The following is a 13,577-nucleotide window of genomic DNA, read 5'->3' as shown; positions in this document are numbered from 1 at the left end:
GGTTGTGAGCTCGTCCACCCATCTAAGCAATAGAAAAAAAAAGGTACTACCATCAGCTTCTCTAAGTTACCGGGGTCTCTACCAGAGATGTGACGTGCCGCCATAGACAAAGTCCGATAACTATATTTAAATTATGTAAATTACAGTAAATACATTTTTTTACGAAGCTTTCCATTCATCTCTAACTGGCAGTGAGTCGTAGCGTCGTCGGTTCATTTACGACAATAAATGCTTAATGACGAGAGGAACATTAAAATTACCTGAACTAAAACAGAAATATAGGCGGCAACATAATCATTTATTAGCGCTAGATACCGTTCGAATTACCCGATAATATTCAACGAACCGCCCGTGTAACGATATCGTCAGTTTTTATTATTCTGATAACTGTCGGCCCTTAAACAAATTGAATTTTGTATTTTCTAGGCTTTAATGAGACGTATACAAGATTAAAACGCAATGCTTCTGGTTTATTTAAAGCCATTGTAGGCAGGGCTACAACGGCAATAAAAAAAACGTGTTTTTTGCAATAATTTTGCCTACCTACATTCAATGTTAAATGAAAAATAAATAATAGCTTAAAAACTAAAAAATACGCTTTTATTGAAAAAAAGCGTGGGGTGTATGGTGTCATTTTATTGACAGATATGTGTAAAAGGAAGGATCGTTATGGGCTTGTGGGTGACTCACATGTATTTATTTATTTTATAATATTTTATTATAATTACATTACACAACAACACATACATACTTTATTTTATATCAACACATTTATTTATCACACAATCATACAAAACATTATTTACACTAAACAAAATTAAATTCACAAGTAAAGTCGGGCGATAACTGCAGTATAGCGGCGGCGATAATATTTCGCGAGTTTTTTTTTTTTTTTTTTATGATTGAAACTTTACTGGTGGCCCGAAGGCCTTTCCAGTTTCACCAGGACAGGTGGGCGAGCAAAGGCTCAGCCAAGAGGGGTGGGATTTGCTAACAACTGCCCGAGCGCCTCCGAAGGAGACCTAACAACTCAAGAGCAATTGTTTCGCGAATGAATCTACTACCGGATCGGAATCGCGACCCGCTGAGAAGATCCGGCGAGAAACTCAGCGGGCTGATGCATGGGTTAGGTTGCACGTCGACCTCTTTGTCGAGTTCGACGAGTACGGTTACCGGGGTCCCTAAGCCTGCCCCTAGTGTTAGAGCTGAAGGCATCTAATGCAAAGGTTATTGGATCTGATGGATCCGTAAGGACGTGTGTCTAGGGCGTCGACGGTGACTGGCTCCTGCATGATCAGGATTCGGGGAGTAGTCAGCGGCGGCAACGATAAGGCGATTATCATGACGCATAGCCTTATCGAAGTATCGTTCCGACGCTGACTTCATGTATTTCCGAATTGATTCGAGGCCCAGGTCGTCGTGTAGGTCAACGTTCCTCACGAACCACGGAGCCCCGACAGCTAACCTGCAAAAGCGGGATTGTAGGGATTGGAGGGTGTCTATGTGTGTGCGGGCCGCGTGAGCGAACACCACACTCGCGTAAGTCATGACGGGCCTTATGCAAGTTTTGTAAAGTGTCACCTTGTTCCGAAGGGACATTTTACTCCGCTTACAGATCATGGGGTAGAGTCTACCGAGAATAAACGCGGCACGGTCACGGACTAATTTTATATGCGGGCGGAATGTCATCGATGCATTCAGGGTAACGCCCAGGTACTTGACCTTCCTGGCCCAGGGTATGGGTTGTCTAAAGAGAGTAATCGGGGGTGAATTCGCGAGTACATCGGTGCATAGACGAACCGGTCGTCGCATTTTTACCGATCCACCGCCACCAGTCGAAATCTGACTTGCGAGCGCGCATCCCGTATTATCTTTTCTGTTCTACGCCTTTTATAATTTTTGCTTTTTGTTTCGTGTACCTGCTTGTGTTGCTTGGACTATCTATTTCTTGTGTACTTTCTCCTTTTTTGTATATTTTGTGTTCGTCTTAAATAAAAACTTTCTTTGTCTCCATTTGTGTTTGGAAAGACATTATAATACCAACCCAAGACGACTAAAGGCTTTGATTGATAAATTAATGTAACTGGCTATCAAAGAAAGAGACAAAGAAAATTTGTGCTCGCATCTCTCTCTCTTGCCCATTCAATAACATACGAAACGTAACTCTCTCTCTTTCTATCTTCACTAAGACATATCTCCGTCTCAAGTTCCGTTCGCCTCGCCCGATCACACTTTTCGTAACGGTCTCGTTACGCATTCACGAACTTACTTCCCAAGTCAAGCGTACTGTTATGGGAATTTACTCTGAAGTCGTTTTAAAAAAGGAAACATTTAGGATAAGAACTATTTATTTGATTTACACAATATAGATGATAACTCTCAGCGCAATCCCGGCAGCCGCACCCGTACTCTAAGGCACTCTCTACTGACTATTCTCCGGTCTCCTCTGAAGTCTCTACCTCGGACCGTCTAGTCAGCGGTTCCAGCATTTTAGGGTTCAGTACAGATATATAACAGTAAATAAGTTATACTTCGAAAATGACAATATCAAAAACACCAGAATTAGAACATAATTACATGGAACGTTCGCAGCGACCAACCGGATAGCGGTTTATAAATGAATGCGATTATCTGATAACTCCCGTGTAATCGTCCGTGAAGCGATACCGTCTACGTTTATTACTTATGAAATGAATCGCAGCGATTCGTGGCTTCTCGGGGATTAGACAACTTTAAATTAAATTTACTGCTTCCACTACCTGGTTTGTGGGGTGATATGTCACAATGAACTGATGAATAACTGATTTTTTTCTTTGATCATTGCTCATCAAAGACTCTTTTACTTAAAATTAAATGGTTTTCACTTAATTTAATGATGAAAATGTCCTTAAGGCGTTGAACGCCATATTAAAATAAATAATAGTTAAAAAAAACTAACAAAATACGCTTTTATATAATTTTTTTAAAGATTTTGCTAGTTTTTTTAAATTATTATTTATTTTACATTATTTAGTTGTATTTCAATTTTTTCAATATTTTTTTTAAATATTGTATTGTCATCGGTACTTAATAAGTATACCAAATTTCGAGTTAGTCCAACGTTTTGAAGGGGGTCAAAATCAAGTTCAAAGATTCCGTTACGTACTAACACACATACGTCTGAAGCTAATAAAGGCGTATTAAAAATGGAGTATTTTCATTCAGGCCACAATGCTCACCGGTGAGCCTTATCTTACTGAACCGTTCGGACCATGAGAGTCACCCGTGAGGGTTCCAACGTAAACGCTTCCTACAAGCCACAGATTGCAGCTATCAAATTTTAATATAACGCGTATGGAAATGCGCCGCGTGGTCCTTTAGCCGAACTGTACTGCGTGGTTTTGAAATCCAATAGAAACTTGTAGTTTTCACCAAGGTTATACATAGCCTTTTACAGTATATTAAGCGGTAAACGTCGTTAATTTTTATCTTCTGTGCAAATTATCGAATTTTATAAATTTGATTTTGACTTGGCTGGAATGGTATATGAGAGGCCCACCGGTGGGACTAAAATAATTCAACGTGTTAATTCCCTGTATCAACAATGCTGTAAGCAAACATAAGGCGTTGCCGAATGCTTTTGAGTTTTCGTTTCGATAATCCTTAAAATTTCTATACAAAACAAATATATTATATATATTAATACGTGAAGCAAAAACTTTGTATCCCTTTTTACGAAAATTGCGCGAACGGAGGAGTATGAAATTTTCCACACTTATAGAGAATATAGAGAAGAAGTGCACAATACTAATATTTATTTTTAAATAATGCATAAAAGATACATTAAATCAATAAACAAAACATTACAGACTCTGCCATGTATTTGACACAACATACATCACATAATTTATATACTATTTGTTTATTGTCAATTGTCAAACTTTTGTTATTGTCAAATTGAGAATAGATCAATATTGTTTGTTTTTCAGATCATTTATCTATAGTGTATGAAAGTAGTTGTAGTTTTAGCAAAATCTGTGATTATAATAAAGAAGTATAATATTATTATGACAATAGAACCAAAATAATGTTTAAATATAAAATTTCAATTAATTATAGTCGAATTTCGACTACTGCGGGAGCACTAGTATTACATAAAATCAAAACGGCTCGAAGGTACATATAGTCGGTATAATCGGTAACACACGAATACTCATTGCTCTCGACGAAACGAGAACTCGAATTAAGCACTTGATTAGAACCGAGAGCTTTCGCAGTATTGCATTCGGTAATGCAAACAGGATAATCGTGCAGCATGGAGGACTATGAATAGCTTTATGTTCGAGAGATTCAACGGGAATTCGGTATTCAAATTTAGATGACTAATTGCAATGAGCCTTGACATGGAATACAATTACAAGGATTACGTATAATACGCAGTTCACTACAAGACATGCATAATCACTACATAGTATAAACCAAAGTCTCTTTCTCTGTCCCTATATCCCTATGTGTGCTTAAATCTTTAAAACTACGCAACGGATTTTGATGCGGCTTTTGACGTGACAACGTCTTATATTTCGATGGAGCCGGCTGCACGCACGAAAAACATGACTCATGTGGCGTTACCTCGCTCTAAGGCGTTCCATTTAAGGCTTGAAGTGCAAGTGAGAGCGCGAACGAGCGACAAAGAGGCACAATCGGCCTCCGCGTTCGGCAGCGTTCGACATCTGTCTCTCTCCTACTTGAGTGAGCGATGCATCCGCGTGGACAGCTGCTATACAATAATACATTTACATGTTTTCGTCAAGTATGAAGTTCAGTGAAAAGTGAATGTGGTGTCAATTGTTTATAGCAACGATAATTGCGATAATTGAAAAATGAAACCATTCCATCGGTATTTTCTTAGGACGTGGACACGTTCAACTATCGTCAGTAAACCGATTTTATAGACAACCGATTTTTTTATTATTAGATAGAGTGATTGAAGAGGAAGGTTTATTATATGTTTAATAACATCCATTAAATAGTAGAGAAATCACAGTTTCCGAATCGAAACGAGGGCGGCAGCTGTATCACGTATTTCGCAGACAATTAGCAGAAGACAAATATTGTGCAAATATTGCTGTCAACTGTCCATTTCGTATTACGGACTTACAACAAAAAAGCAGATCGCGGACCATCACTAGTGCTGCCTCTGCAGAGCGATTTGTGAAACTTTAGTGCATTCTTTTCCATACAACTAACAACAACTGGCCTAAAGTCGGTATTACGGATGCTTTTGTCTGCCACACAACAGCAGATATTTAGCAATTTCGTTTGTCAAATTTGCGACACCTTTTGTATCTGGTGCTGAATTGTTGCTATCTGCAAGTGTAAAATTTGTGAAATTAAATTATTTTAACTTGATTTAGGTAAGTGTAATTGGTTTAGATCTTTATTTGTGTTTGTGTTTTCCATAGTATTAACATTAAATACCACGCTGGGCAATTTAAGTACATTAATAATGTTGAGGTTATAAAGTTTATTTTTTACAAATTAATATTTCTTCTAGGTATGTACTATGGACAGAGCTCAAATAATAAATGGGGCTTTGGAGTCTAAGGAACTTAGGTCGGATACATACGAATCAGTGCGTTTGCGACGCTGTCTTCGTGATCAAGCCTGACCCCTTAATCTATCGGAAAGTTTGTTCAGAACACATTACAGAATTTCGAAACATCAATATTTACAATTGTGCTCTGAATTAAAGCCGTTAATAACCTAGATCATCAAGACGAACAAGAATAGAAAGTAAAATGCAAGGTACTTATATATATTCAATTTAACATTTTAATATGTGTAAATAATGAAGAAAATAAAAGATTCACAAAATCTTGTCTTCAAAAGTAGCATTGTTTTTTTGATTTCAGATTTATTCTTAACTAAATGTTTTAAATAACTTGTTTATACAGGTGTTAACAGCATTGCAAAATTTCATACCAGAAACCTGTGGGAATGAGCTTTTTGCATTTTGAGTTAAACTGTAGTAAATCCAATGCCATTAGGGAAGTGGCTATGGCATTAAACAATCTTCCAGTTTTATTGAAACATTTAAAGTTTCTGCAAACAGTACAATGGGTCACAAGTTATTAAAAATGGGTAAGTTAAATAATTATCTTATAGTATAGAGCACAAGAGTTCCACTGATTTTACAATTTCCACGAGTCAATCATATATATCAGTTATATTCTAGAAGCTTTATAACTATAGCTATATTTAGCTTTAGATAGCTATATTTTAAACAGAGTTCTGAGAAATGTCAATTCCTGGTGAAACTGGAAAGGCCTTCAGGCCACCATTAATCTTTCCTACATAATTTTTTTTTTAATTCAAAATTTGTCTTATTTTTATAGTACATAGATATTTCAACAATAATAATTTTGTGATTGAAAACATTATATAATAGTAAATAAATTTCTTTTCATTATAGGTTTTACAATAAATTTGGCTTTCCTGGGGTTTTGGGGTGTATAGATGGCACTCATTTGCACTTATCAGATCTTCTGTATATGAAGAAAGGTTTTAGAACCGCAAGCATTATCATTTCAAGAATGTGCAAATAGTAAGTATTTTGCTGAAGCCTATCATTCACAATAACAAACATTTGATAGTACTTATTTAAAGAATTACATTTTTCAGATCTGTGATAGTGATCTTAACATTTTAAGTATTGATGCAACATTTCATGATACAATTGTCTGGCTTATCACAACTGAATATGCCTATGCAGGACCTGCACCATAATAGTGAAAAAGTTTGGTTTTTAGGCAAGTAAAACATCATGAGCTCTGTCTCAGTAACCTGACTACAAAAATACTCAATCTAAAAGTATATTTAAAACTGGGAAGGCCGTTAATATATAGTACTACAGTAATGTTTATTGTCATACCAGGAACACTGTTGACCATTGTGAGTATTGAAAGCCAGTTGGAGATGCTTGTTGGTACATAGAGTACTGCATTATGATCATTATATGATGGCCAAGACCATAATTGTTAGCTTGTATTGCATAACATGGCAAACACACATGGGTTTCCAGTGCCCCAACTCTCTGACGAAGATGCTGAAATTGATGTTTCTTATCAAATTCATAACATTGTATTTTTTGGGAGAGAAGAGGAAACACAGCACTTAGCACCATGTCAACATTTAAGGGTGGTTCAATTGGATTGTGGAGAACAGACATTAAATTTAGTCCAACCTCTATATTCTAGTAATTTTATGTAGATATTTTTAAAACTGCTGTTCTTAATTATGTGAACTGAGAGGGCAAGAATAGCCTAATTATTTCTGCTTATAATTTTTTAATTGTGATTAGTGGAAATATACATATTTCCTTAACATTTTTTTGTTTATAGTAAAGGATGGATTCATAACTATTTGAAAGCAAAATTGTGAGGTTGTTTTATATCTGTCGTGCTCAATTTGTTCTGTATCATTTTATCTTTATGTTAACCCCGTTTGTATGTTGTGTTGTTATATATATTATTGTATATACTGCTGTTTTAAATAATAGAATAGAATGAATAACAAATCGACTAGTAATTCATAATTCTTCTAGATTTTGTTGGATACTTACATGAATATTACTTACAAAATGAAAAACATAATTCATAATTTAGACAAAATGTGGATCAACCACCACTGATTTTTGTTCATTGTGATAATAATAATAATATAAATATAAATATTTAACTGGTCCTGTGATAAGTTCGTAAAGAACTTGTGTTACAGGTACCAGATAACGGAAATAAATGTAAGATTTTTATTATACACATACATATATTTAATATACATCCATAACCCTGGAAAAGACATTTATATTTATCATACAAATATCTTCCCTGGGCGGGATTCGAACCCGCGACCCCCTTGTGTAGCGACCGTGTCACTTACCACTACACCAGACGGCCGTTAGATAAGTTTGGTAATTATTATTTTTGTGTAATTTTGTTTTATTTGAATAATAATTCTTAAATGAGGAAATCGTAGTTTGTTTGTAATACATGTCCAACTTCTTGCCGCATGAAATTGAAGCCACAATTGAAATATAATATTGACTGCCGATAACTTCAAAGAAACATAACTGAACTTGGGGCCGAGGTAAGTAGGATGATAGCAAGGTGATAGCTCTATAACCCTATAGACTAGAAGCAGAACATGCCAAATACTGTGAGTACAAAATATACAATGAAGCTAAATACTGGTATTCTACTGGTGGTAGGACCACTTGTGAGTCCGCACGAGTAGGGACCACCACTCCGCCTATTTCTACCGTGAAGCAGTAATGCGTTTCGTTTTGAAGGGTAGAGCAGCCGTTGTAACTATACTGAGACCTTAGAACTTATATCTCAAGGTGGGTGGCGCATTTACGTTGTAGATGGCTATGGGCTCCAGTAACCACTTAACACCAGGTGGGCTGTAAGCTCGTCCACCCATCTTAGCAATAAAAAAATAAATAGTCATTTTGAAATGCTTAGTTGAGAGTAGTTTTATTAGCGTAAAATATACTCATTAGTGTTATAAAATTTACTGTAGTACCAGCCTAAAGTAAAACGTATATATTTGGATTTGCTTGGCTATTGTAACAAGCGCTATTTCGTTTTTATGGTAATATAAACTATTACGGACTCAGCTAAAATTAAAACAAAATTGAACTTATTATTTTAAACAAGGTTTTTGCCGATATTGGTCAATTCCTTGAATTTTTTTATATATCTCAGCTGGAAGATGCGCGGCCTCTGCTTGCGTACGAGCAGCCTCTGCTGAAATGAAAGCTGCATGAGCCAGTGGTTCGCCTTAGTTTCCATTTTCTCCTCTTTCTACAACTACAGCTCACGATGTGTCTACTCTTGTTTGTTATCCGCTATAGTCTAGATAATATAATGATTGATTAACATTCTTACTGCAGTGAGTGAGTGCAAAGAGTACCTGGTTAATGAATAAAAATAACTTACTAAATATCGGCCTGATATTTGCAATGAAGCTTCTCTTAAGATGGCTTCGTCGACGAAAAACTGGGCTAATTATAAAAATAAATATTTATTTATTGTCTTAAAATATTAGATTCATTTGTTTATAAATAATATAGAACATTAAGTTAATGTCTGACATGCAGTTTCCTATTCACGTCATATTGCCCATGACCTTGGGTGAACATTATTTTGAATAGTCAGCACAGCTTTTATTTTCCTTCAAGCTGTGAAAGACTACACTATATTTCTGGTATTCAAATCAAAGCCTACTCTTGCCAAGTCAAACAAATCCACTATCTATTGCTTGATAAAGAATAGCAGCATCTCGCCTAGAATGTCATCGACTGGTTGTTCTAGCGTTGTCGGCCTCATGTCGGCGTAAGATGGATCTGTTGTACCTACACGTTATTATTGATAAAACCATAAAACTAACTCATTTATTCTAGAATTTACTATTTAATTTGAAATCGTCGTGGCCTAAGCGGTGTAGTAGAGACGGCTGACTTTCTAATAAAGATGCGACTGAACCAGTGTTAGAATCCCGCAGGCAGATATCAATAAATCGTTGTGAGCTTATGTACTTACTTAATTGATAATGAAATTAATAAATTAGGCTATAATTTTGATCCATTCTTTTTTAAAATAGGTTCGTAACGTAAACAACTATCTGATTACAAATTATCAAACGATTACAAAAAAAAATGTTATCAGTGTTTGACATGACACAATTACATTTTTATAGCTATTATTCAGAATAAAGCAAAAATTATTATTAGATCACTTATTTTTAGTAACGCTTCAATGAAAAGAACAGAATAAGCAGCTCTCACTTGGCGTTTCAAACGTGAATTCCACTTAAACATTTTGAAATGTTTATATGTAACGCGCTTTTATAAATTCATTTGCCGGTTTGTTCAGCAAAAAAAAAAGTAATGTGGCTTTTTAGTGCCAATTATTGCTACCCGATTGCGACTGGCGCTAGTTGTATGACAGAAAACTGCAGTAAGCGGTAAGCGAACAATCGCGGTACGTGATACGAAATAATTTGACGTTTTGCGATCGGTCGCGACGCGTCTGCACAACATCTGCAAAATTGTGGCTGTCGCAAATTTTTACGTGATCAGGGGGCGGGTCGCTAGTTAAACATATATGACACATGGAACATGAAAAAAGGACTATTTTCCTGCCACTCGACGACACTCCCAACCCCTCCTGCCAACCCTACAGAATCCTACAGAAATTATTGTCCTATAATATTGACGACAAACTCAGCAGCGACTGCGGAGTGTCATTCTGCAACTCCAATTATCTGCAGCCATTCAAATTCTGCACAAAGAAAATAGTCCTTTCGTAATTTCTTCCTAAGCACTTATAGTTTTTAGATGGTTTCTGAAATACCGTATGTAATTAGGGCACCCGCCATACCTAAGTTTTTCACCATCTTTTGACATTCACGATGCATTGATAAGTTCACCTGAAGTCATCGTGGACTTGAAGGAAAATAAGCATGGTGTACTCGTATCGATCGATGCGACTGTGCCTGTCTTCAAATTTTTTACTACGCCTTCGTTAATTACATGGCAGATTGTAGTCTTCTCAGCCGAATCCTTGAGGTCGTCCACCTATCTTACTGGAGCTGGAAAGGCCATGGTGGCACCAGCAAAGTTGGTAAATGGTATGGATATACACTCCAATAAAATATTAAGGCAGATTTAAATCGGGTATTGCTATTTACAAAATTAGGGCTGCGTTTAGGAGCAATTTAGGAAAGAGGATATGGAATATATGTAGGTAATAAAGGTAGTTGTTGCAATACCATAAACGTAAACTCTTAGCACTGGTAATTGCTAACCATGAGTGAATCCGACAACAACGGTAGGCAGCGGTTTGGCTCTGCCCCTGGCATTACTGAAGTCTATGAGTGATGGTAACCACTCACCACCAGGTGGGCTGTATGCTCGTCTGCCTACACGGGAATTAAAAAAAAGAACTTATCTCACACGCCATCATCTCAAGTTAATCCAGTCCTCTGCAGTTACGTCACTAAGCCCAAAGCCTCACTCTCGTCTACTCGTACTTGTGCCGGATATCTTTAAACGAAATCTCCAAATTACCCGGATATTTTCAAATTATCCACCACAAAGCTAATCTGCGTGTGAGGTTGGTTATTATGTAAATCAGTAGCGCTATCGGCAGTACCAGGTGCCTCGCAGGGTACCTTAATATAGGGATTAGTTTCGAAACAGAAATATCAGGCACAAGAAATTCATTGGCCTTAAAATAACAGCATTTTACGTACGTACAAATTGAGCTAAATAAATTATTATATAGAATTTTTTTAGAAAACACTCGAAAGGTGACAATCTAGGGGAGAATTTATCGTTTCATTTTTGACTACCCCAAGGATTTTCTTCTGTTACCAGAAAGACATGCGAGATTTGAAAAGTGCACCCAAACCAAAAGCTGATTTTGTTTTTGTTGCTTAGATGGGTGGACGATCTCACGGCCCATCTGGTATTAAGCGTTTACTGGAGCCCATAAACATCTACAACGTAAATGGGCCTTGAGATATAAGTTCTATAGTACAACAGCAGCCCCGCCCTTCAAACCGAAACGCATTACCTACTGCTTACCGCCAGAAATAGGTAGGGTAGTGATACCAACCCGTGCGGACTCACAAGAAGTCCTACTACCAGTAATAAATATTGTTTTGATGCCGGGCAGAAATTGTAGCCAGACTTCGCTGTAAGAAAACGTATTACGTAATTTAGGTAACTTCTTGACTAGGTCTCTGAAATAGTTGTAGTTCATGACCAACTATCAACAATACACCATCAAGTGGACCATTAGGTCGTGTACCCATCCCCACTCGTATACAATAGAAAACCTAAAAACATTAAAAATTCAAATGCAAGTCTCGCAATTTTGAATGCCTACATAAACAAGTCGTCAAATCGATTATCCGTCAACAAGAACCCAGATTTTAATCGAGTTTATTCGATAATTGACCGGATATTAAATATAAAAAATTTAATCCAATTTCTGTATCGGATCCGGCAGCATAATAACAGATAATCCAATGAGGGCTAGCCAATGAGCAGGGTATACGCAAATCGAAATTTACTATAATGTGAAACGGAATTATTATTATTATCTAGAACACCCGAAATTGGAGATCAGTACCGGGATATTTCCGGAATTAGTTAGGTACATTTACAAAGAGGCAACGTTCGAGAAACAAAACTAGCTTCTTATCGAATATTTCAGAAAGCCGATATTTCATCTGTGCCATCAAGTACTGATAGAATTGTAGTAACTTATTTTAAAAACTTCGAAGCGAGAAAAATATATTATATAGTAATATGTATGTTTAGTATTCATATAAAACTAGTAAGAGATGCTGGGACTCCTACGCATCATTCTTATACAACTTCTCCTTTCAACTTTCCTCTAGGTATATAATAAGAAATATTTCTTCATTCTCATTCTTAGGCGTATGTTTGTTTGTTTTATGAAGAGGCAGGACTTGATAATATTATTTTCTGTCGCCAAACAATCGCGCGTCTGAAGGTCTATTTGGGATCAATGTATTGAATTACTTATTACGATTCTCACCCGGGGACATTTTAAAAAAGTTTTTGAAATTATGGACTACACCTAAATATTGGACATAGGTACGTGTATTGTCCAATAAGCTTCCAATTTCCAATTTAATTGCAGTATAATGCACAACCCTATTCATCCTCAAGTTCACAAGGAGGCTCCAGTTTACAAAGTGAACTAGAGAACCGGCAACTTAAATGATTAAATGCTAATTCAGAAATCGCTGCCAAACTAATAAACTAGTCAAGTTCTAAAGCAATGCATAGGATCTTAATCACGCGTTAGTGTACTAGTTCAGTGTGTTGCAATACATTTTAACGCCATGTATAATTCTCAAAGGATAATAACACTGAAGTTTCAGATATATTGTACTTACAAACATTGAAGTTGCACAGGTCTCTGAATGCGTAAAAAATTATCTTTGTGTTGTTACTTGTTACGAGGTTACAGCTCAACCGCTATGAGTTCTTCTTCTTCTCAGTCGCATGCACCCTTGGCAGAGTGGTCGTGGTCATCACTTCGGTTGGTGGTGCGCTTCACAAGACATCGCCATTCCTCGCGTACCGCGGCCCTTCTTGTGCACTCGTTGACGGGACCGTTTAGAACTGCCTTTATTTGGTCGGTCCATCGTAACGGTGATCTGCCGCGCGGTCTTGTACCCTCTATCATGCCTTGCACCACAAGACGCTCAACTGAGTCGTCACTCCGCCGCGACACATGACACGTTATGAGTAACTATGTTTCATAACTGAGACTTACCGTTGCAAAATAACACGGATGAAGTAGGGGTAACTAGTTCTTTCAGTAAAGAAATTAAAATGAAATTGATTGCTGTAAATACGTTCATAAATCCGGTTACAAATTAGAACATTTTGTACACGTGTATTAGGCGAGGGATGCAATTATCGTGTTAAACTATAATTTAATGTGGTGCTAAAAAAAATCAGAATTAACGTAAAGTCGTGGTTTTTTGGCTGG

At 36.8% G+C, this 13,577-nt stretch overlaps 2 long non-coding RNA genes across 4 annotated transcripts; one reads left to right on the top strand and one right to left on the bottom strand.

Annotated features, from left to right (window-relative positions):
* Positions 1–4,686: 4,686 nt before the first annotated feature.
* LOC110386771 (uncharacterized) lies at positions 4,687–8,007 on the top strand. Of its 3 annotated transcripts, XR_009975634.1 has the most exons (5): positions 4,687–5,393; positions 5,534–5,784; positions 5,934–6,120; positions 6,452–6,583; positions 6,789–8,007. It is a non-coding gene; the product is annotated as an uncharacterized LOC110386771 (long non-coding RNA). The 3 variants fall into 3 exon arrangements; XR_009975633.1 differs by having other exon boundaries at positions 4,687–5,784; positions 6,661–8,007; XR_009975635.1 differs by having other exon boundaries at positions 4,692–5,393; positions 6,452–8,007.
* A 528-nt stretch (positions 8,008–8,535) lies between these two features.
* Positions 8,536–10,125, bottom strand: LOC134200637 (uncharacterized). The gene is made up of 3 exons (XR_009975637.1): positions 9,582–10,125; positions 8,979–9,043; positions 8,536–8,894 (listed from the first exon to the last, which is right to left on the bottom strand). It is a non-coding gene; the product is annotated as an uncharacterized LOC134200637 (long non-coding RNA).
* Between the last annotated feature and the right edge of the window lie 3,452 nt (positions 10,126–13,577).

This window comes from Bombyx mori, chromosome 19, assembly GCF_030269925.1.
Source record: "Bombyx mori chromosome 19, ASM3026992v2".
Lineage (NCBI taxonomy): Eukaryota > Metazoa > Arthropoda > Insecta > Lepidoptera > Bombycidae > Bombyx > Bombyx mori.
Note: the sequence above shows the minus strand (reverse complement) of the source record. Positions and strands in the feature narration are given on the sequence as shown.